This window comes from Pleurodeles waltl, chromosome 2_2 (genome assembly GCF_031143425.1).
Source record: "Pleurodeles waltl isolate 20211129_DDA chromosome 2_2, aPleWal1.hap1.20221129, whole genome shotgun sequence".
NCBI lineage: Eukaryota > Metazoa > Chordata > Amphibia > Caudata > Salamandridae > Pleurodeles > Pleurodeles waltl.
The window spans coordinates 570,416,749-570,441,001 of record NC_090439.1 but is presented as its reverse complement, the minus strand read 5'-3'; the positions used below and the strand labels follow the sequence as shown (position 1 = coordinate 570,441,001).

The window sequence follows — 24,253 nt, the reverse complement described above, 5'->3', positions numbered from 1 at the left end:
CACAAACACAAGTACTATCCTCAATGCTAATCACCAACGTTAGAAATTGGGTCTCTAGTTGGCAGAGGTATGCACTCTGTCCAAGTAGAAACCACAGTCCTAGTGAGGGTAAGTCAGGTACATAACCTAAATTAACCTATGCTCACCCTCTGGTAGCTTGGCAGAGAGCAGTCAGGCTTAACTTAAGAGCAATGTATAAAGTACTTGTTCAACACTCAAATTACAGTAACACAGTGAGAAACACCAGAAAAGACCCCACACCAGTTTAGAAAATGAGAGAATATTTATCTGAGTAAAACAAGACTAAAATGATAAAACTCCAATAAAAAGAACTCAAGATATGAATGATTAAAGAATAAACTGCAATGTAGTACTTTAAAATCAATATCGCTAAAAGGTTACCTGAGGTCGTGCTAGACCAAGGTAAATCCAAAGTTCAGGCTACCACGATGGAGGGCAGGCCAGCTACAGAACCCACGCAGGGCCCACCAAAACCTTGGATGGAGAAAGCATCAGCGTCGAAGACTCAATGCGTCAGTTCTGATCTGCGCAATCAGATAGCTGCATCATCGATGAGTGGTGCAGGAATGTCTTCGGATCGGTGCTGCGTTGTCATCAAACCTCGCAGTCGGGTTCTGCGTCATCATCGAATTGTCAATGCATCGGCATCAAAGAGAACTTCGCTGATTCTGAGCAGGGCAACAACCACAATACATCAGTTTTTGTTGAAAAGAAGCTGCAAAGTCCTTTGTCAGAGCCCAGGACTGGATTGTCACCTCTTGGCAGGGCAGGATTCACAGTGGCAGAGTCTAGAAGCTGAAGCAGAGTTGTGAGGAAGTCTTTGCTGGTCCTGAGACTTCCGGAACAGAAGGCACACCAGGAAGTCCTTGGCATCACTTGGTTCTGCAGAGGATGCGGAGAGCAAAGTCCAGTCCTTCTCACTCCCAGCCAAGAGGCAGAAGGCCAACACAGCAATGCAGATGAGCAGAGTGGCAGTCCCTCCTGGCAGTACAGCAGTCCTTCCTGGCAGAATGTCCTTCAGATCCAGAATTGTACTGATTTGGTGAGGTTTGGTCCCTGCCCTTCATTCCCTGGCTCCAGACACTCTACAGGGAGTTATGCAGCTATTTGTGCGCTGGGAGAGGCACAACCTTATTCAAATGTAAGTGTCAGTTCCTCCCTTCAACCTAGTCCAGGAAGGCCCATCAACCTGGTAATGGACCATCAGAATGTAAACGTCACATCCCAGTTTTTTTTGTGTGTGACTGTCTAAAGTCAGTGCACAAAGCCAAGCTGCCACCCACCTTAGAAGTGAATTCACAGTCAGGCACAGGAATAAAATGGTTAAAGTAAGAAAATGCCAACTTTCTTAAAGTGGCATTTTCACACTTACAATTCACCATCAGTTGTGATTTTAAATTGGGAGTCCAGAGGCACCAAACTCCAAATTTCTTTCTTGTCCTAATTGGGAATTACACTTAAAGGCTGCTTCAAGCTAAACCCAATGTTAGCCTATGGGAGAGATATGCCTTGCAGCAGTGAAAAATTAATGTAATCATTTTTCATTAACAGGACATGTTAAACTTAAAGCTACATGTCCAACTTTGTGAATACACTGTGCCCTGCCCTGGGGGCTAGCTAGGGCTCACCTTAAGGGTGACTTACATATAATAAAAAGAAGGTTTGTACCTGGCAAATGGCCAGGTCGAAATGGCAGTTTAAAATTGCCCACATATGATATGCAGTGGCAGGCCTGAGACATGTTTAAGTGCTACTGTAGTGGGTGGCACAATCAGTAGGCCCACTAGTAGCATTTAATTTACAGGCCCTGGGCACATACAGTGCACTTTACTAGGGACATACAAGTAAATTAAATATGCCAATGGCAGATAAGCCTATATCACCATTTTTATGGTACAAAGCAACTGCACTTCAGCACTGGCTAGCAGTGATAAAGTGCACAGAACCTTAACGCCAGCAAAAATGAAGCCATAAAAACTGCAGTGCAAATGGGGACACCACGCCACGGGTGGCAGGTCTCTGTTCCTTCAGCATAGCATCTGTGTTGATGCAGAGTACATGAGATAAGGGCACCATAATCCAGTTGACAAAATACCAGATTTGACAACCCTGTTTAACATACCCGAAATGGGGGAACACTTTGTGGATGTTTAGCCTGGTGTCAATAACTGAAGTACTGACATTAGTGAATTCTGTTCCTTTCATGTTCAGTGGCATTCTAAAGTGTTCCGTATTCCCACAAGTGGCAAGCAGGAGGTGACCTTATGTGTTCAGGCCTCCGTGTTATTAGGTATGTTTTGCACTCTCTTCATTGTAATTGTACTGTTGTCAGATTGCAGTTCTTCTGCGCTGCAATGTGTGGAAAACATCCATTGATGTATGCTAACTGATAAACACTACTTGCCGGGAAACATACCTAGCTGAACCTTTCTGTGGGCTCTGACACCTTGCTGATCCATGATGTAAGAGGTCCCGGATCTCTCCACAACGATATCCATCAAGGAATGCCAAACCTTTTTTGCATCGTCTGCTTCTTGTTTTGACTACCCCTTTGTGCCCATAAATGGACCAATTCCATTCATCATGCTGCCGGACACTGAGGGATTACAAACTTTGAGCTTCTGACTGACAAACACTCCTCTGATAAAGAGCTCAACGGCAATTTTCACTAGTTTAATAATTGTGGATGTGGCCTCTGCAGTCATTGCTCTTAACTGTAGAGATGTCTTCTAGGCTGATTGTAATACTTGGTGAGTGCATCAGTCTGCTGTCAGTTCTTACATTGACAGGGCCCTTGTAGCTGTTTGAGGTGTGAGAAAAGCAATCTTGGAATGGTGGCAGCCCTATGGAATGACAGCCCCTTCTATTTTAATATTTTAATCTCTGAATGTATTCTCCAGATATGTGAGGGTCATGCTAACAAATAACACAAGACAGACACCCCCTGCTAAAATGCTTTATGTGATGCCCACCACCTCGAACGTACTGGCAACCATGATGCAAGATATGTCTTTCTTTAGAACAACATGGGCAATTGAATATATGCCCTGAACTCCAGATAAAGTTTCAACGTACTAGCATTTGACCTCCTGAAAAGCGTATTTTATGCTGCAGTCCAGTTTTCTTTCAATTTCCCATTTCAGCATTTCAGTTCTGTGCATGCAGGCAATCCCTGACAAATCGCTTACAGAGAGTCAACATGCTCAGGAAGCTATTGAGCTCCAAAATGGAGGATGGTTTAGCTGTTAATGAGGTCAACTTTCTTTGGGTCGCCCTGAACTCAGCCCTGATATCATCATACAAAATGCCTGACGTAAGTAACTCACACTTGTTGCTGAACAGGAGGAATCCAGCATCCAGAAGCCTCCAGAGTATGGCTTGCAGTCTGATACTGTGCCCTTTAATACTTTTTGAGAAGATTGTAGTTGTGTTTGTTTGATCTGGTCTTCAGACAGCTTATCGCTGATGGTTTATTGAGACAAGTGTGTGATGGAAGATATCCCAAACCTGAGGTGTTTGCAACCAAATAGCCTTGAACGTTTTCAGCTGAAAATATGTGGATCTCGGAGAATCCTAGGTCCAAGGCCAGCCTTTCCGTTTTTCAATACCATAAAAGAATGTCTGGTACTTACCCTAATTGCCTCTAACCTACTGTCTTGCACATGGTGTGCAGTTTGACCATTTGCAGTTTTTCCACCATTTTGCAGTTGATCTGAGTCTCGGAAACCAACTCTATGTCATAAAAAGTCTTAGCTGTGGTTCATTGATGCAACACTTCAGAGGAAAGTGTGACTCTGAATGTATATATTGATCTTTCCCTTCAACTGTTGAAGCTTAGATCTAGGCCATGGGTTCAGGCTATGTTCCTCTGCCATGTTGCCGAGTGTGTCTGGGTGTCAATCAAGGCCTATGTTTCTGCTCCTTCGATCAGTAGTTTATGCTTGAGTTGATTTTTTCTGGCTATAGTTGTGAATATGACGACATATTTACTGCCAGACTCGCTTTGGGCTTCACCAACCTCTTTGAACAGTCTATGCATCAGTGATCAGAGTGATATTGAGCACTGTTTTGATTGGTGTGAGTCAGGGAGACTATAAAAGTTCCTGGCAAGCATGACAGAAAGTTTTAGTTCTATTAAGGACACAGAGGCAAGATTTATGCATTAGCTTTCTAGCTTTACTTTCTCAGCAGCCCGTAACACAGCTGTAACTAAAACAGCATCACCCAAGACCTCAACTTCCAAACGTTCTAGGAGCTAGAACTACAAATTCCAAACCAATAACAGTCCTTGATCATCCATAAAATCTACAGGAAGAAGCATCACTCCCCTTTCTTTGATGAGACACGTTAACCACCATAAGATGTCATATTCCTAATACTATTTCCGCTCCAGCTCCATTGATCACACACCCCTGTATCATTCCAGTGACAAGTGATTTTAACATCGTCTCTGCCAACCATAAGCTCTATATAAGTTGGAAAATATGTTGATCAATCAAAATAACCAAACTGTCAATGACCAAAGCACTCTTTCCAAGACAACACCCCACAATTTTTCCATACATAAGACTTAGGTAGACTTCTTCCACTCAGTTACCTTCACAGTGAGATCATCCTTATCTCCGGGTTCTTATATTAGAACTGAAGCTTTCCTTCACACTAGCTAAGAATTTATAAAGTCTATGTCAGGACTGGAGGCACGGATTATGTGTGTTCAAAGCTTAGGTTGCACATTCTTCACTGACAAAGCATAAATTAATTAATAATCTTTATTCAATTAAATAAATAGATCATAAAAGAATTACATACAATACAAAATTTAAAACGTACAAAATATACAAAACATTATCCATAAAAACAGACAAAGCCCCCTCCTTAAAAAAATTAATCGTCCTATCTTATTATTAAAACAGCAACTTCTTACGCCAGGCCGGCCACCGCTCCTGTCAGGAAGTGGCCCACTGAGCAGCATACATCATAATCATTTAACTGGTGAAGAGAGAGCAAATCAACCCTGCAATTAGTGAAGTTTTGTTTTCGTAGTAGCGGTACCAAATACAATTTTTTAAAGGGGTGCAAAAAACGCAACAACGTTTGTGGTGAATACTCATCACAGGGACAGGTGCAAATAGCATTAGAGGAAAACTGTCCTTGAGGAAAGGACAGCATCCAATGAAGAGACCCCAATCTAAAACAGGTTAAGAGCATTCCCTCATACAACACATTATTAACAAACAATAAATAAGGGGATGGGCCCACTGACATTCAAGCCATACAATAATCCTTAACAGTTGCCTTGCCCACTTCATTTGCTTCTCGGGCTGCTTGTCTGAGCTTAAGAAAGTGATCACAAACCCACAAATTGTCATTTTTGGTAATGAGATATGGACTCACGAACAAATGCGGGCAACCCACATTGGTTAGAGAGTCCTTGATGTATTTCAACCTCGGGATTAGGTCGGGATTGAACAGGCAAGATTACTAGCGAGACAGTCCTTAATAATCAGCTGATTGAGGACAGCTTCCTTATTACGGCAGATCGCGCACCATAGCTCCAGTGGAGCAATGCTAATTCTATCCTGTAAGTATTCAAGACCCAGTTCCTGGTGAACAGAAACATGTGGTGTAGAGGGCAGGGTACCTAGCAGCCGGCAACAAAACCGATTTTCCTCTACCTGAAGGATCCCTACATCTTTATAACCCCACAACCACATACCATAGGTCACAGCCAGCAAGCATTTTCTCTTATAGACCTCCAGTATGGGGGCAACTGGCTTTCTCCCTCAATTAGCAGTTAAGGAGTAGGTGATGCCTACTGTACGCAAAAAGCGTGAGACCCTACTTTTCAGGCAGTGCCGCCAGCTACATGCTTCATCAAATTCTAACCCCAAGTATGGAAAGGAGCCTGCTTTTGTCAGAGTAGGTATTCCTATATGCATAGGGCATGTCTTGGTATTTTAGGGGCCACAGAGTATTACAAAGGTCTTTGAACAGATGGTTTTGAGGTCCACGTTTTTCATGAAATCAACAAAACTATCAACTAGCTGTTTAAGCCCTTTTGCTGTCCTCGCCAGTAAAACTGAATTGTCTGCATATAATAGAGCTGGAATAGCATTGTTATGGATGCGGAGAACATCAGCTCGTGGAGACCAGAGCTTTCTCTAGGGCATTAATATATAGGGCAAATAAGATAGGGGCAAGAACACATCCCTGGTGTACGCCCCGGCTGACACAAAAAGGAGAGGTGGTCTCGCCATTTGGCCCATACCTTACTTTTGTCCTCTGCCCCTGGTGAAGGAGTCTCATGAGATCTATTAGACCCCCATCAAGGTCCATGGATGATAAAATTGCCCAGAATTTTTCCCTATTGACGCGGTTGAATGCGCTCAACAGGTCCATGAAGGCTAAATGAATGGACCCACCCTTCACGTACTTATACTTGGCCTTGAGGAGGTAGAGGTTAAGGCACTGTTCAATGGTTTCCAGACCTTTCCTAAATCTATATTGAACCTGGGATAAAAATGTTTCCTCCTGCACCCAAGGGATCACTCGTTCCAACACCACCCGCCCCATTAATTTTGACGAGGAGTCAAGTAACGAGATTGGTTGATAACACCTAGGATCCAAAATGTTACCCTTTTTAAAGATTGGGACCACAACAGAAGTTTGCCAAGATGTAGGGGGCCCAACCCTACATACCATATTAAAAATCTTTGTTAAGAGAGGGTCCCAGAATTCTGGTTATTTTATAAAGAGATCCATCGTGATCCCATCGGAGTTAGGGGCGTCCTTAGGGAGTCTGTCATGAATGGCCTTTAAGACTACAGACTCCAAAAAGGTGGAGCCCAAGTTCAAAGGCAAAGTCAACAGCACAGAATCGTCCCTTACCTCATCAGCCCAATAGATACCAGAAAAATGGTTGCACCAGGCTTCGGAGGGGATATGCGAAGTAACAACCTCTGGGGATTTACCCTTTGAAAGACCAGCCCAGACTATCCACCAAAAGGCCTGGAAGCCCTTCTTTTGGCAGGCTATCACTATATTTTCCCATTGCTCTACCTTAATTTTGGCCTTCCGCTGTTTCAGGGCCTGGGTATGTCTTTCTACAGGCAATGACAGTAGCCTGATCTCTAGGAGTTTGACTAAGAGCCTGACACAGGGAGGCGTTAGCTATCCTACATAATCTGTCAAACCACGAGCAGCCAGTCATGAGGCTATTTTTAATTGGTCTGCTGATGAAGTCCCTAATATGAGACAAAAGCTCAACAAAGCCTGCCAAAGAATTTGCAGGATCACCACTGCCCACTTGGCGTAATATTGGCAGGAATGAACAGGCACTCTGGACCTTGAGCTATAGTGAATACCAGATTTGCAGAGCACCAGACCACCCTCCTGCCATTGTTCTTTAGCCCTAATTTTTGTCTGGGACCAGACTCTCTCAGCCCTACCGGGGAAGGTGCTGATAACACTGACAAAGTAAAATGTCTTAAAGGTGGTATGTGAGAACAAGTCAGCAGCTTCCATGATATACCTTCAATCTTCCACTCAGAGAAAAGGCCACTGAGGCCATGCATCCCAGGTAGAAAGAACTCCAAACCTGACCACATCTACTCAAGACGCCTGCATAACCCATTGTACTCACCTATTAATGCAACACAAAAGGATGATGGACAGAGTCCTGAAACTTTTCAAACACTCACCCCCCAGTCACAGATCTGGGTTTAATCCACCATTATTTTGCTCATCATGCCACCCCAGTTTGGACACAGCCATATGCAAATCAGTCTTGACCCAGCTCCCCATGCGAACAGTCCAGCCCAAACTGCCAAGCCAGGTCCTCCCTGAACCGGAAACAAGCATCTTTGGACCAGTTTCAAGCTATCAACTTTCTTCAGCCATGCTAGCTTGAATCCAGAGACAGTGAGCAAAAAGGTTTCAACGCCACGTCCATCATTTTATTTTGTTTTGTGATGTTGCCTCACCTATCAATGGGCAGGAAATGATAGCCCATTAAATGGCTTCTGCAAAGAGAGTCACAGTTCCTGACTCACCCGGGGCTAATCTTAATGGTCATTCACTCCTATGTTTAGAAGGATCCAGGAGGGCTAGGTAGGATATGGAAAGTGCTTTGATTTAGTCACTTGAGCAAAGACAATGATTACCACATCCATGGATAACATTCTATCCGATATGTCCAAAGATCACATATCAGAGACCTTAGGACAAGTTATCAAGCAAAGCAGCATGGCTAACTTTGCCCACAACCCCCTATGTGAGAGATTCTCATTTTGAGGTGGTCAAACCATGTTTGGGGGTTGACGGGGCAAACATGGAATATTGGGCCTCAGCTATGTGGGCTGGAATCATTTACCTCTGATGTCCTGGGATCCGTCCTACTATGGCTCTACATCCTGGCTAAGTACACCTCCTTCAACACTTGATTCTCAGTGATGATGATGGTGAACAGTCATAGGCTTCTCAGGGAGGTAGTGTGGGAGCATATTAAGCTTATAACTCAACAGTCTTCAGCAGTGCAACAGCTGAATGACCAACCTAGTTCTTGTCTTTTTTAGACAACAAAAACAACATACTACACACTACAATATTTTAAGTACAAATGATCACTGACACTGGGCCACTGTACTCAGGTTTCAAAACCCACTCCCGTCCCCACATTTCCCTAAATAAGCATAAGATATGGTAGGGCAGGCTTCAGGCTTTGGTGGAGTGCTACCCCTCTTGTTCAGAGTTTGTGCTCGCAGTATTACAGTCATGTTCCAGTATGTAAATCTCACCAACGTAAGTCCTTTTCTTTAACCCACACCATGTCTTTGGTTACTCGTCCTACCTCAGGGTGGAAGAAGCACTGGCTGTGAATGTGTGTGCACTTCAGTCCAGTCTATGGAAGCACCAACACAGGCGGCAACTCAAGGTTTGGTTGGCATCACCATCACTTTCAGGTCATTCACAAGCCCTCTCCCAGGTGCAGAGTTAGTTGGCTGGGGTCACAGGTAACAGGGCTGCTGGAAGCACTTCTCCAGGCAGTGGTGCAACTCTGGAACCACTCATAGCGGGAGACTGCTTCTTGAACCACAGAGGTCTAATCAGTCATCACAACAGTGCACTTCACTCCAGCCACACTTAAGCAGTGCCAGGGTACAGCTGCTTCAGAGTTAGAGGTGCAGTGAGCTTCAAGCACATTTCAGGACAGTGCCATGTTGGAGGCTGCTTTCAGGTTCAGACATGCCAATGGCGGTCAATCTTTCAAGTGTCGATGGATGGATCCTCAGCTCCAGAGTCAGCTGGTTCTGCTCACCCTGGTGGTCAGCACCTTTTGCTGGGCCAGCATTCATCTGTCATATTCCTTTCAGGCATGCAGCCTCCTGATGCTTCAGGACAGGGAGACAGCCCTTCCTTCCAGGTCAGAGTCCAGGTGATGTCCTCTCACTCATGTAACGCTGTCTGTCAGAGAGATATCAGCTCTGGTTCTATAGCTCTCCTCTGGGTATACTGTGGAGCACCCCTTACTTGGTCAAAGTTAACTTGAACTGGGACAATAAGGGAGTGAACAGCCACCACTTTTACACAGATAAAGCAGACAGGGGATGTGGATTCTCAGTCTGCATTCTCAGTACCAGTTTGTGTTGGGTCTTCTTTCATGTGTCTTTTCCAGGCTGCTTTCTACAGTCTGCATAGAGTGATGTTGCTTACAGCAGAGTAGTCTTCAGTTTCACCACAGGGCACAAAGACGTGTGAGCTTTCTTCACCTGGGTATCAAGAGTCACTACGGACAGTGAACAGGAAAAGAGAAAAGTCTAGTCTCCCCTAAAAGACCCATCACAGTCTGAACAACAAAGACTTAAGCCCTGCCCTTTAGCCCCATCTACTAAATGGCAGTGTTAAAGAAGACTAATCAAAGAGACACGCCCCACCCACCATCAGCCGGCTGTGGTAACTTCCAAGACCCGGCCTGATGCCCGCTGATACGACCCCTCCCGGCAGCAGAACACTGGGGAAGACGCAGCGCACACAGCCAAACAGCCGCGACCATCCTGCCTGCAGCTTGCTCCTTCCAGGCCACCGCTGGTGCACCGCACATCTGCACGCGTATTCTTAAGGGGGCCTTCCTGCACTACCATGCCCTCTGCCGCCAGCAATACATTGCAAGGTGAGGAGGTTTCATGAGGGCTGCCACTGCCCCACTCCTCAGCGCGGGTGTCCCGCAGAGGGCCTTCCTACCATCCTCATGCCCTCCACCACTGGCAGCAATCACCAAAATAAAGGAGAGTTTTGCTGCACACTGCCACGCCCTCCACCACCGGCAACCAACAAAAAAAAAAGAGAGAAATAACTACAGTGCAACAGGTGAGACCAACCACACTCTTGACTACGACCAGACCACACCTTGGGTGCTGGGCCCTGCACCAGGCACACTCCCCGTCTGCCACCCTAGCTTCCCAACCCCACGATCCTCCTGAGCTGCACCATGAGAGTTCCACAACCCCTATTGCAGGGAGGTGGTGCAGGAGAAGACAATCTCAGGCCAGTGAAATAGTGAGGTAACCGGGGACCCCGAATCCTTTTTGTACGGCGCATCACCACCCCCTACTCCCCTCGCCATGGCCAGTATACCTTTTCTGGAGCACTTCACCATCACGGCGCCCCTCCCACCCAGGCCGTGAGGTGGAAAGTCTGGGGGGAGCGCTTCGAAACCTACTTTGAAGCTCTAGACGTCCAGGCAGAACGACGGAGACCCCTCCTCCTTCACATCGGTGGCGCAGACATCCACAAAGTCTTCAAGTCAGTAACAGGGGCAAGGCCGCACACGTCTGAAACCCTGAAAGGTGCAATCATGGCGCACTTCGAGCCATATGCAAACCCAGATTATGAGCGGTTTCTGCTGTGCCAAGCTCACCAGACAGCGGACGAGTCAGTTGACGTCTTCTATGCCAGGCTGAAGGAGCTAGCCAGCACCTGCACACTACCCGACGAGGAGGACGAAATCCGGGCATAATTCATCCAAGGGTGTTCGTCATCAAAGCTCCAGGAGCGCATCGTGCAACAACCAAACATGCCAATGAAAAACATCCTCACCCTCGGACGGTCCCAAGAACTGTTGTGAGCTCGTGCAGCGCATATGGAGCAAGCACCACCAACCCAGGTAAAAAACGAGCCGGCCAACGCGGTGACGACGAACGTACTGCAAGCAAGAGGCGACGGCTACAAAGAAAGGTAGAAAGGCAAGCCCTGCAAGTGGTGCAGCGGTCCGGCACCACACCCCACCACCTGCCCAGCCTGGGGAAAAACATGCAGCGCATGCGAAAAAACCAACCACTGTGCAAAAGTCTGCCGGTCTACGCCCAAACCTACAACTCCCACAACAACAAAATCAATCAAAACGATTGAGACTACTCCAGGTCTAGACTTGGACAGTGACATGGACGGCGACCATCAGATAGTCCAAGTAGTGCACACTGTCGGGAACCGGCGGCTACCCACATGCCAAATTCTCATGCAAGGACTCCCCATATCGGCACTAGTGGACACCGGCGCCTCCATAAACCTGATGGCCATGGGCAAGTACCAGAAGTTACCCAAGCCGCTGCCGCCGCCCAGACCCACAGTTGTGCAAGTATTCGTATTCGGCAACACCCAACCTCTAGAAATAGCTGGGGTGTTCATGGCGGAGGTCACCCACGATGACACCAGCAAAGCCACGAAGATCTACGTGTCCAAGGACGGTGCCGGGTTCCTGCTTGGCTGCCAGACTGCCCAAGACCTCGACCTAGTGCATTTCCCATTCAGCATCCATGCTAACGTGCTCCGAGACCTGGTAGAAGAGTTCAGCTCCCTGTTTGAAGGCATTGAATGCCTGAAAGGGCCCCCGCTCCGAGTGGCGAGTGGCGTTCCACCTCCGCCCAAAATTAGAGCGTGAGCTCTAACGCCTGGAGCAGGAGGGCATCATTGAACGGGTTTCCGGCCCCACCCCATGAGTATCTCCGATTGTGGTTGTGCGGAAACCCAAGCAGCTAGACGCTGTTCGCATTTGCGTGGACATGCGCATGCCGAACCTGGCGATCAAAAGAGAAAGACACCTGACTCTAACCATAGGCGACATACTCAGTGAACTAGCCGGATCCTGATGGTTCTAAAAAATGGACCTCAGATCAGGGTACCATCAAATCATGCTACACCCCGAATCTTGACCAATAACCACATTCTCCACACACAATGGCCTCTGGCGGTACAAGCGGCTCAACTTTGGCATCTCCAGTGCGGTAGAAGTTTTTCAACACGTCAAGTTTTGCAACGTGAGCGACGACATCCTGGTTCACGCCCCTACCCTGGATAAACACCTGAAGAGGCTGCAGGCTGTGTTTGTGAGACTACAGAAGCAGGGGCTGACACTCCACCGAGCGAAATGCGATTTCCTGAAGGAGGAGATCTGTTTCTTCGGCTACCGGTTCTCCAAACACAGCGTCGGACCTGACCCACACAAAGTCAGGGACATCCAAGAAGCCCCGGCTTCCACTTTAGTTTCAGGGGTCCAAAGCTTCCTAGGCTTGGTCCCATACTGTGGCGGGTTCATGAAGAACCTGGCAGACATCACTGGCCCTTTACGATGGCTCACATAAGCTGACCACCAATGGAAGTGAGGCAAGGAACAAGAACGCGCTTTCCAAGCCACCAAAGATGCACTCTCCGCTGACACCACACTGACATTCTTCGACCCCCAACGGGAGTCACAGCTGGTCGGCGATGCCAGTCCCACGGGCCTAGGAGCTGTCCTAGAACAGAAGCAAGACTGCAGAAAATGGGCTCCCATCGCCTTTTCCAGCCGCACACTCATGCCAATGGAACAGAGGTACTCCCAAATTGAGCGGGAGGCCATTGCCATCCACTGGGGGTGTCGCCATTTCCACCTATACCTTTACGGCAAGCTATTCTCAGTAGTGACCGACCAAAAACCACTGCTGCCTCTCTTCAAAGGGTCATCCTCAAAACCTCCCCCTAGGATTGAGAAGTGGATATTGCAACTCCAAGAATTCGACTTTACCATCGAATATCAGTCAGGCACAATTAATCCAGCAGACTTTCTATCACCCCATGCCCGTCTGGCCACCCCTCAAGAAGTGGCAGAGGCCCAGGAGACGGAGGAGTAGATGCGGTTTGTGGTAGACCGAGCCAGACCATTGCCTATACCACTCAGTGAAGTAGTAGCTGCTACCAACCAGGACAAATGCCTACAAATTGCCATAACAGCCACCCGGTCAGGGGACTGGCGACTACTCCAACGACCAGACATCTTCCGTACCCAGGATGCTCAAGCCAGTCTCCACGCTCTGTTCAACATACGACATGAGCTCTGGGTAAGCGAGGACGGCTGCCTGCTGAGAGGGTTCCGCCTGGTAATACCATTCAGTTTGACAGCCCAAGCCATGTCCCTCGGCCACGGAGCCCACCAGGGCATTGTCAAATCAAAGACCCGGCTCCGGAACAAGGTGTGGTTTCCAGGACTAGATCAGCTGGTAGAGGACGCCGTCAAAGGGTGTCTTGTCTGCCAAGCCAGTGGCTCCCCAGATCCTCTGGCACCAGTCATCACCAAAGAAGGGCCCTCGGCCCTGTGGCAAAGGGTGAGCGCAGACTTCGGAAGCCTCCCTGATGGGTCGTACATGGTGGTGGTAGTTGACGACTACTCGCGGTACCCCGAGGTTGAGTTGGTACATTCCACGTCTGCACACCCGGCCATCCCGAAGTTTGAGAAACTCATGGCCACCCATGGCTTCTTCAGTGAGGTGTGCACAGACAACGGGCCCCCCTTCAACAGCCGAGAGTGGCCAGACTTCCTGGCTTCCACCAACACCAAACACTGGTGAGTCACACCCTGATGGCCACAAGCGAATGGAGACACTCTAAATAAAGTAGTCCGCTTTGCCAAGGCGGAATCCAGGAACCTTGAAAGTGCCATCTATACGTTTCTACGAGAGTACAGGGTCACTACCCACACCACCACCACCGGGGTGACTCCCAGCCAACTCTGTTTTGGAAGGACAATAACGGATGCCATCCCACATCACCCCTTGTGGGCAACACAACCAACCCCACCAGACTGATCTGCAGCAAGGAGGGCCCGTACCAACGCCTATGCCTCCAGGAGACGGAGAGCTCGAGCAGTCCAAGTCCAGGTGGGCGATGCTGTCCTGGTCAAAGACCGTCACCCCGGAGGCAAGTTCCGCCTGCCCTTCAAGGCACACCCGTGGACAGTGATCGCCATGAAGGGCACCATGGTGACAGCCCGCCGGGGGCCAGAGACTGTAACCCGCAATGTGGCACTGTTCAAACACCTGTTCCCTTCTACATCCAGCGAGGACAGAAGAGGCAGCATGGTTGTGACTGACGCTGGGACGGACTCAGACACCGACCCCATTTACCAGGAGCCCGCAAGCAATGGAGTGAGACCCACTACTGAGGAACAAGCGGCTGCTCCAGCACCGGCACAAGCGCAAGAGCAATCCCCAAGAACAAAGGCACCCAGCAAGAGCACAAACCAGGTTTCAGCGTGAGAGAGGTCTGGAAGCGGACGATACATGTTGAGGCACAACCCAGGTCCATCCTGATGCTATGCAGACTTTGCATGTGACTGATCCTAACATCGGTGACCCGGGCCAAGGCCTTCCCAACCTGCACTGTAGCAGGCCATGAAGTTTTCAGCATCACCTCATCTGTTTGCAGTATTCTGTTTGTTCATATTGTTTCCCATGTTGGGGAGGGATGTAGTGTTGCTGCAGGAAGTGGGTAAGACCACTTCCCCAGAGCAGAAGGGGTTGTAGACTGTTTCCCCCCTGCAGCGAGGCGCAAGATAGAGCGCACCAGTGATGACGCGAGGGGATGGATAAATAGAGGTAGGGACGCGGGAAATTTAAGTTAGGTGTGAGACAACTAATAAAGCACGTTACTCACCCACCATCTGTGTTCGTGTTGTTAATGCGCGCACGCCTGCGACATGACAGAGAGAACAGGCCGAGAGAACGGAGAGGTGTGAGCAAAGGCAGAGTAATTGGGAGCCGGCAGGGGGAGGAAGACTGGAAACACAGAACCTCAGGCACACCAAAGAGCATTATACACTCAGTGCTCTCTGCGAAAAGCAAACAACGGCCCGGTAAGGAGCGAGCAGTGGTATACTGGAGAGGTGAACATGGCTAAATATTGAAAAGTAAAGGAGGAAGCCTCCAGGGAATGACTGCATGCTTAAGCTCTAAGTTTTATAAAATGACAACTGGGGAGAGAAAGTAACTACTATTAAGAGCCGTGAGGGACAAAAAACTATCTTTATTAACATATAGGCCCATGCGGTAACCGCCATATGGCCGCTCCGCGGTCAAAAGACCGCTGGGGCCATTTCAACTTTCCCGCTGGGGCGGCGGGCGCTAGCCAAGTTAGCGCCCGCCGGCCCAGCGGGAAAGGGGCCTGCAACACTGAAGCCGGCTCCGAATGGAGCCGGCGGTGTTGCAGGTGTGCGACGGGTGCACTAGCGCCCGTCGCGCTTTTCACTGTCTGCTAGGCAGACAGTGAAAAGCAGGCTGGGGCCCTGTTAGGGGGCCCCTGCACTGCCCATGCCATTGGCATGGGCAGTGCAGTGGCCCCCAGGGGCCCCAGGACACCCGTTCCTGCCATCCTGTTCCTGGCGGTAAAAACCGCCAGAAACAGGGTGACGGGAAGGGGGTCAGAATCCAGCAGCGCCGCCATGGTGGATTTGGGCAACCGGGGGAAATCCGGCGGGAATCCGCCGGACCCGGTTTTCTGACCACGGCTTTACCGCCGCGGTCAGAATGGCCCAGGAAGCACCGCCAGCCTGTTGGCGGTGCTTCCGTCATCCGTGACCGCCAGGGTCGGAATGACCCCCATAGTGCCTGAGGGAGACAGGAGTATGATAGATAAGCAAAAGGGACCAGGAAGTGGATTTGAATGGGAGCTAGAAATAACAATGATACCAAATGTACAACTTAAAAGACACTAAAACTAATGTAACACAACAAAATCTCTGTTGTACCCCGTCATTGGAGTTCAACAGGCGGTCCTGGCCACAGAAAATTATAAGACAAAAGTGGGTAGAGGAGGCCCGAAGGAACTGCAGCAAAAAAAATATTTTTTGACCCCGTATGTGACAGGACTATCACCCCTCAGGTGAAAAAGGAGACAAGCTTTTTGGAACATACCCCAACCTCGAAATACTGTGCTCCATCTTAAATGAAGGGAGAATGTGGCAGGCGATAACAATATCTACGTAGTGGTTGGTGCGCAGTATTATTGAAATGCCCTTGCTAAAATCCTTGAGGCAGGCCCTCTTCACGGAAATAGAGGTAGGTGGTAAAGCTGCGATAAAGAAGTCTGCGACAACCGAACAGGACATTGTCTTTGGAACCAAACTGAAAAATATTTTAGCAGTCAGTGGCAGACTGAGCTTGACGAACACCAAAAGGACAGATATGGCTATGGAGAGGGTGGACACAGTGCCCTTCTATGCAAGAAAGGAAGGGGTCTAAGAAAAAGACTGTCATGGAATATCATCTGAACAAAGTTGAAAATAGGGGCTAGGAAAAATGGCACCTACAGCAGACTTTTGAGCTGTGTGACAAAGCAAGACGGGACAATGTTCGCTTTTCCCGTATCCAAGAGAAAATAGAAACATTTTTGGTGCCCATGTTGCCTCAACTATTGAAGAATAATCTTCACATTCTTCCAATGTGCCTGTGAAGATATCCTCCAAAGCACGCTCAGTAGCCAACTCTTGGGAATGGGTTGAGGCATACAACAAACACCCTGATAATCTGACAGGCTATTTTCAGAATAAGTTCTAAATATTATCTCTACTCTGCACCTTGAGACAATCAAAATATTATCACACAAAAGGCTTAAAGAAAGCCTAGCAATGCCCTCATTAGCAGCTTCTGCTATCAGAAATACGTGTAGCACTTGACTGATTATAGAGGATTTGAGCCAGATGTCAGTCAAAACATATAAGGAAATAACAAACTCAATTTCTTTGGGATCTCACCTTGATCCGCTTCTTCTGGGGGTCTGGAGGCAGCTATCACAGTGTCTCGTCCATTTTCTAAAGGCAAAAAATAATCACTCTCTTACTTCCGACAGGTACAAAGAAATTGGAGTGCAGCACTGGTGGTTTTGAAAAAAATAACTCTGCTGACCCTTCCATCATGAGCATAATTTGTCCAATTTCTCTTCTTTCCTTCCCAGTGGAGATAATGAAAGAATATTACAACAAATTGTTCTCTGGATTTTTGGAAAGCCATTCACAGTATTTAGGACTGCTATGCTTAACTGTTTATTTTGATTTGGTAACACCTATGATATTTCAGTAATTTCTTTTGGAAAAGAGTAATTTCTTTAGTGTTTAGTGCCATTGTCTCATTGGTTGTCTGTAGGTGACTTTAGTCCTCTACTTCTGCCTGATCCCTCCGTTCTGATGATACCCTGCAGCTTCCCACCTTCGACCCATCAAGCCTCCCTGACTGCCCCTCCTTCCTCCCAAGACTACTTGTGCAGGCCGCTGCAGTGTGTAGCACCAGCTACATGGTCTTGCACTGCTCTTCCTGCTGCTAGCTCCTCATGAGAGGCCACTGCACTCCAACAGCCCGAGCCACCAGTTCAGGACCATTAATACCTCCTCTCGGGTGCCTGAGTATTTTTGGATTGCTATGCTTAACTGGTAATTTTGCTTGGGTAACTTCTGTGGTATTTTTGGATATCTCTGCTAAACTGGCAATTTTGCTTAGGAACCTCCTGTTGTATTTTAGTCATTTCTTTTAGTCTAGAGTAATTTCTTTAGTGCCTTAGTGCCACTATCTCATTGGTTGTCTGTAGGCGACATCGGTCTGCGCACTCCTGCCCGATTCTGTCTTTATGCCGACATCCCGTGGCTTTCTCACCTTTGACTCTCCTACCTCCCTGATAGCCCCTCACTACTCCCAAGACTACATACACAGACTGTGCATCGCCGCACCGCTGGCACTCTGAAGACAATCCAAAGGCAAGCCCGTCTGCATCCGTCTGCACCTGCACCACGTGCAGCGCCTGGAACCCTGGATCATCCACTATCCAATGCTACTCGAGAGCAGATCTCACTGCCGTCAACGCCCATCCACCCAGAGGTGACTGCTGCTGTAACTCGCCTACGACTACCACTGGGCCCTTTGCCTACCGCTGCTGCCACTTCACCTGCTACACCAACCCACCTTCGCCCGTCAGCACAGCCACCCCCACATCAAAACAAGAGCATCATCTACTTTAGTGTATCCTGCTCAACGTCCGATTCCTCTGCAAGCACTCCACCAAGATATGGGATACCATCTCAACCCTTGATCCCGACTTCACCTTCCTCACCGAGACATGGCTTAACACCACCTCTGCACCGGACATTGCCGCAGCCACACCGAGCGGTTACAGGATCTGCCACTTCAACCACCCTGACAAACCAGGAGGCGGCATCCCCATCTTATACAAAGATGATCTTCATTGTACCACCACAACTGCCTATGATGCACAGATCATGAAACACCTCAACTTCCATTTCTGCATAGACGTCAACACCACCCTCAAAGGCACCCTCGCTTACAGACCTCCAGGACCCCATCACAGCCTCTGCAGCGCCATCCCAGGAATCACTGCAACCCTTGCCATCAACACCGAACACTACATCTTCCTAGAAGACCTCAATTTCCACCTCGAAGACCACAATGATGCAAACACCAGAAACGTCCTAGACAGTATGAATGTCATCGGTCTCAATCAAATAGTCATGAGCGCCACACACACCGTAGGTCACACACTTAATACCATCCTTACCTCCAGCAACAATATCAAATTTAGTCACACCTCAGAAATCACCTGGTAGAACCACTCCATCATCCATTTCACCCACTTCACAGCACCCAGATGACACACCATCCCCCATCGCACCACCCAGCAGAGCTGAAGCAAGATCTCCTAAAGCCAGTGGTCAGGCGCCTTCAACTGCAATCCCCCAGATTCTTCATTAATACCTCAGTCAAAAACCTTTTGCACATGGATCACACACTGAGCAGACAGAGTAGCGCAGTGCACGACTGGCATACCCAGCCATCAACTAAGCTAAATGGTAGACTCCAGAACTCAGATCCAAGAAATGAGTGCACAAGCAACTCAATGGACAATGGCACTCCACCAAATTACCCAGCAACAGAACCACCTTCAAAATCTCACTGAACCAATACCACAACTGCCTAAAAGAAGCCAGGATGCTACAACTACTAACCATAATCCAATCCAGCTCTAACCATAGTAAGGAACTCTTCAAAATTGTTAAGGAATTCTCCAACCCATCAGCAACAGAAAACAGTGCTTCCCCATCCCAGGATCTCTGAGACTCCCTGTCCGATTACTTCAATGGCAACATTTCCATCATATATATAAACTTGACAACCCAGCCAATGGCAGCAGACACCATCAACCTTCTAAACTCTACCAACACCCGACCAACACCACTCTCCACAACTGGAAACAACTCATCACTCAATCCACCGTCAACATCATGAGATCTATCCACTTAGGATCCCCCACCAACCTCTGTCCACACCACATGTTCAACCTAGGAATCAAAGCCATCAACATCACTCACAGACATCCTCAGCACCTCCATCACAACAGCCACATACCCCGAAGAATGGGAACATGCCAGAGTCAAACCCCTCCTCAAGAAACCCTCTGCTGACTCCAACAAACTCAAGAACTACCGCCCAATCTCTCTGTTTCCCTTCCCAGCTAAAGTCATAGAGAAAGCTATAAACCAACAGCTCAGCACTTACCTAGAGGACTGTGACCTTCTAGACACCTCCCAGTCTGTTCCAACCATAGCACCAAATCTGCACTGATCCTAGCCACGGATTACATCAAATCCCTTCTAGACCTAGGAGAAGCGGCTGCCCTCATATTCCTCGACCTCTCTGCAGCCTTTGACACTGTCTCCCATAATACTCTGATCAAGAGACTCTGCCAGATAGAGGTGATGCCCTGAAGTGGATCGCTTCCTTCTTCTCCAGCAGAAACCACAGAGTCCACCCCCCCTTTACCTCAAACCCTAAGGACATCATATGTGGCATGTTTCAGGGCTCTTACCTCAGCCCACCCTCTTCAACGCCTAAATGACCCCCTTGGCCAGCATCATCAGGAACTAAGGACTAAAAATTATCTCCTATGCAGTCAACACTCAATTCATCCTCTTGTTAACCAAAGACCCATCCTCAGCAAAGACCAACTTCCACCTCTGCATCACCAATTAGATGAAGAACATCTGTCTCAAACTTTAACAACAACAAAACAGAAGTCCTACTATTTAGAATATCCACCTCTTCCTGGGATAACTCCTGGAGGCCCGCCAACCTAGGAACACCCCCCCCCCCTCCACAGCCATGAACCACGGCAGGACCTATGGAACCATCCTCAAAAATAAACTTAACATAGAGAAAAAGATCAACACATACTCCTGCGCCTGCTTCTTCACACTTTGAATGCTTTGGAAGATTTTCAAGTAGCTTCCGAACTCCACCAGAAGAACAGCCACACAGGCCCTCATCACCAGCCGCCTAGACTACGGCAACACACTATATGCAGGAATCTCGTCACACCTCATGAAATGACTCCAGGTCCTCCAGAACTCTGCAGCCAAACTCATCCAGGACCGCTTCAGATGAACCCACACCTCTTGAACCTCCACTGGCTGCCTGTACAGAAGCGCTGCCAATTCAAGATACTTACCTATGCATACAAGCCCCTGCTCATCCTAGGACCCAGCTACCTCATCCACCGACTGAACTTCCATCCACCCTCCAGACACCTCCACTAAATAGCAAACTTCCTCGCTCACACCTCCTGCATCTGTCGCAAAATCTATGGAGGTTGTGCCTTCTCCTTCTTCACAGTTAAAGGCTGGAACAGCCTCCCAACCCACCTCAGAACACCTCCCTCCCTCCTAGTCTTCAGGAAAGGACTAAAGACATGACTGTCCGACTACAGCTCAGCAGCCTATCAGTGCCTGGATACCCTCATGGGTGATAAGTGCACTATATAAATCCCACTGATTGATTGATTGTCTCTGTCAGGAAGAAAAACTACTGTGCTGCTGATAAGACTGCCACTCTGCTGGACTGCTGCTCTGAAGCATTGCTGCCATGCTGACCTGCTGTCTTGATGCCCTCTTGCCTGGGTAAGAAGGAATGGACCTGCATCTCTAAGCTCAGGAACCGAGGACCTCAGAGTGTGTGGTTCTAAAAATTCTGGACCCATGTAATTTACTTTGCCACAGCAGTACGATTTTAGTATCAAAAGACCGAAAATGACTAGTACACTAAGCATGAGCATTTTTCGCTCAATTCCAGCAGCGTTTTCACCTCGAAATCGCCATTTTCGTCCTGCACTCGTGGCTCCCATTTTATACACGGCAGCCATTTTTAAAAGTTGCCCTCACATAGGCTTATAATACAGTCAGATTTGATTCCAAGGACACGTACACCTTGATTGACTTTTCTCTGACCTGGGCAAGCTGGAACCATTGCCTCAGGCCAAACCTGTTTGGTCAGTCCCTCTCCCAGTGGCCGAATCAGATAGCATCAAGGCACACCATGCCATAAAACCCTTATTATCGCTCACGCACCCTGCCTAATCTTGCTCACACCTGCACCTGCTCTTTTCTTCTTCTTACTTTACGAGGGGGAGGTGCCCGTTTTTATTGGGGGTCCACACTTACCTGATGTAAAATACTAGGCCTTGCCGGGTAATTTATTATGGGTTGGATGACATGAAATATGAGGTTTCATCATGACACTGTTTTTTCCTTTGTAGTGAAAACATGTGAATGACCAACCAAAATGTCAAGAATCTTTGCCTGAAGCTTAAAAAACTGTATATAAGGAAACCTGACTTTGCATTGAAACACAGTCTCCTGAGAACATACAAACCGTGCTGTTGTACTTCTAGGACGCTTGTTACTTGGTTGCAGCCAATAAATTCGATCTTTTACTTCACCTAGAAGACTCTGAGTTTCTGTGGTCTGAATCAGGAAAGTACCCGAGGTCTTTGGGTGTACCCTGGCACCACTGGGTTACCGGATCAGTACCGGTTCTGAAAAACCCAGTACCTCAAGTGACTCCAAGGTCTAGATGGCTGGCCTCCAGATCAGAAACCTCAGGGCAGAATAGGCTTCCAATAACCTTGAATTCAGCACCTGAACTCTGACATCTGGGAGTCCTGCATTCCCAGTGGAACTACCCCAGTCCTGGGCCCTTGAGAGTGGGTCTGAAGGTGCTCTGCCAGCCCATCTGTGGATTCAGCAGAACCGATGCATCTCCTCTACAGAGCATCTACCACAGAAGCGGCCTATCACCTTTGCTGTTTGAAGTAACACCCTTGCTTGTCGTTCTCAAGATCAAAAAGGCACATGCAGGTGGTAGTGCTTTTTCTACTCAGGCTATCTACCTGGGGAATATGCTTCCTCCATCCCTCCAATCCACACAACATCTGTTTGTCTTTAGGAATGTGCTGAGACCTGGCTTTACATTCTCTAGGCTCTCAACGCTGTTCTTGATTAGGTTTCTTTCTTCCTTTTCCAAAAAGTAAAGACAGCATGACTTTCTAGGTCACAATCGCATGCTATAAAAATTAATAACATACATCACCTGTTAGAATTGCAGAGGACCTACAAGATTAGGTCTCAAGTCCTACCTAACTGAGATACATTATGCACTCGATCAATCATAGCCTACTTTTTAAGACAGAAGGAGGTGAGACAAATGTTGCAAGGACCCCCCAAGAATGGAATCTACAAAGTAAATGGAAACAAGATTCAAATCCCAGCAGATTTTCCAAGGAGACCACTACCAAGAGGAAGGCCTTGATAGCCTCGAAACCTAGTCTTCCTAATTGGGACATTACATTTGATTTACTGGAGCCCACCATGATGTGGATAACAATGGATAGGAAAGCCACAGACTATATTGACCTGGAAGAATTGGAATGATTACAAAAATGTCTAGGAGTGCTTCAAATGGACACAACAAGGATTCCCATGCAAGGCTCAGAAGATCAGCCTTATGGCACACTGAGGGAAGGACAAGTCAAAGCAACAGATCGAACATTCAGGAAGCTCGTAGGCAGAGACAAACTGATCAAAAACGGTGGAAGAACTAACCAAAGACATTTTAAGATCACCACTGAAAGTGTAGCTGATTTCTATGCTGATTTGCAGAGTTCATTGAAGCAATGAGTATTGAATGTACTGAAATAGTATAGATTTTATGCTGTATATCATATCTTGTTTTTCTACTCTGCCTGGTAATAGGGTATTACAGGGAATGCCAATACTTTGTTCACAATTGCCCCACACATCTCCTAACATGCATATGATAGTCCCCATGACAGAATGAAATGAGACTGTTAACTGTCCCATTATTACCTACGTGCATTTGTGACAAGGATGGGCACACAGCAAATATAACACACTCACTTGGGCACCTAGCTTGCACCTTCTCTATGAGTGACTCAAGTCAGCCTGTCCTCATCACATTACATATTTGGTTGTACCAGACATCACCATGATAGCATGGAACATTAGTAGAACAGATTACTAATAAAGACTGACACCAAAACACACAATCTTAGTTATATAGTGGGGGTGAGGAATGAAAGAGGAAGTACAATTGATGGCACAGCTATCAAATTTATATTAGAAGGGTATTAGCAGATTTCCCCCGGTCTCTAACAGAATGGATTTGCACAAAATCACTAAGCCTAAAACACATTTTCACAATCTATCCTCTTACACTAGATATCTTTGCATTAAGTGTTCACACTATGCCATCCCACATGGAATGCTATTTGATATATTGCCCATGTAGGGCAAATTAGACCTACAACTTACAGAAACCCCAAACAAATATCCATAATTTATATAAGTCAGCACCTAATACCATAAAGGACAAGAGTTATTCAGCCTTACTATTCACATCCGATAACCACTAATGATAAATGAATGACAGCACACCATGAAACCCACTCCTCCCACAGTTAAATCAATCAATGTATATGGCCTATGGAACCTTGTAAGGAATAAAAAGATTCTGGGCCTCATTACGAATCTGGCGGTCTATGGACTGCCAGACTTGCGGTGGTGCCCGGACCGCCA

General features: G+C 47.6%; 1 protein-coding gene across 1 annotated transcript in view; it reads right to left on the bottom strand.

Moving 5' to 3' along the window:
* LOC138282469 (uncharacterized) overlaps positions 1-24,253 on the bottom strand; it is a 260,896-nt gene that overhangs the window by 134,199 nt on the left and 102,444 nt on the right. Inside the window, exon 2 of the transcript XR_011200958.1 lies at positions 17,078-17,134. The gene's annotated coding sequence lies outside the window, so the exon portion shown is untranslated. The remainder of the gene's footprint in view (positions 1-17,077; positions 17,135-24,253) is intronic.